Below are 783 nucleotides of genomic sequence, written 5' to 3'. Positions count from 1 at the left end.
GATCATGCGGGTGGCCCTCCTCTGGACCCTCTCAATGTTGTCCACATCTCTCCTGAAATGGGGCGCACAGAACTGGACACAGTACTCCAGCTGTGGCCTGACCAGTGTCGTGTAGAGGGGGAGGATCACCTCCTTGGCCCTACTTGAGATGCACCTGTGGGTGCAGGACAAGGTACGGTTAGCTCTGCCGACCGTGACCTCGAATTGTTGGCCCGTGTTCATCTTGGAGTCAATAATGACTCCAAGTTCCCTTTCTGCCTCTGTGCTCTCAAGAAGGGAGTTTCCCATTCTATAAGTGTGCTGCTGATTTCTACTGCCCAAGTGCAGCACCCTGCACTTTCAGTATTGAAACGCATCCTGTTTTTGTTAGCCCACCCCTGTAACCTATCCAGGACTTGCTGCAGTCTTTCCCTCCCTACTAACGTACTCACCTCACCCCAAATTTTGGTATCATCAGCAAATCTAAACAGGTTGCCTTCCACCCCGTCATCCAAATTGCTGAGAAAGAAATTGAACAGCGTGGGCCCAAGGACCGAGCCCTGGGGGACTCCGCTGCCCACTTCCCCCCAGGTCTAATATGACCCGTCCACCACCACCCTCTGAGTAAGACCCTTCAGGCAATCTGCAATCCATCTGACTGTGAGACAATGCCAGTCACCTAGTTTTTTAATCAAGATGGGGTGAAAGGCGGTGTCAAAGACCTTGCTGAAGTCCAGAAAGACTATGTCCACGGCAACACCTGCCTCCAGTGCTTTTGTGACCTGATCATAAAAGGCAATCAGG

The sequence above is a fragment of the Gavialis gangeticus genome, unplaced genomic scaffold (genome assembly GCF_001723915.1).
Source record: "Gavialis gangeticus isolate Ggan-Ray unplaced genomic scaffold, GavGan_comp1, whole genome shotgun sequence".
In the NCBI taxonomy this organism is placed as follows: Eukaryota; Metazoa; Chordata; order Crocodylia; family Gavialidae; genus Gavialis; species Gavialis gangeticus.
The sequence above is the reverse complement of the archived record's forward strand: the minus strand, read 5'-3'. Positions refer to the sequence as shown.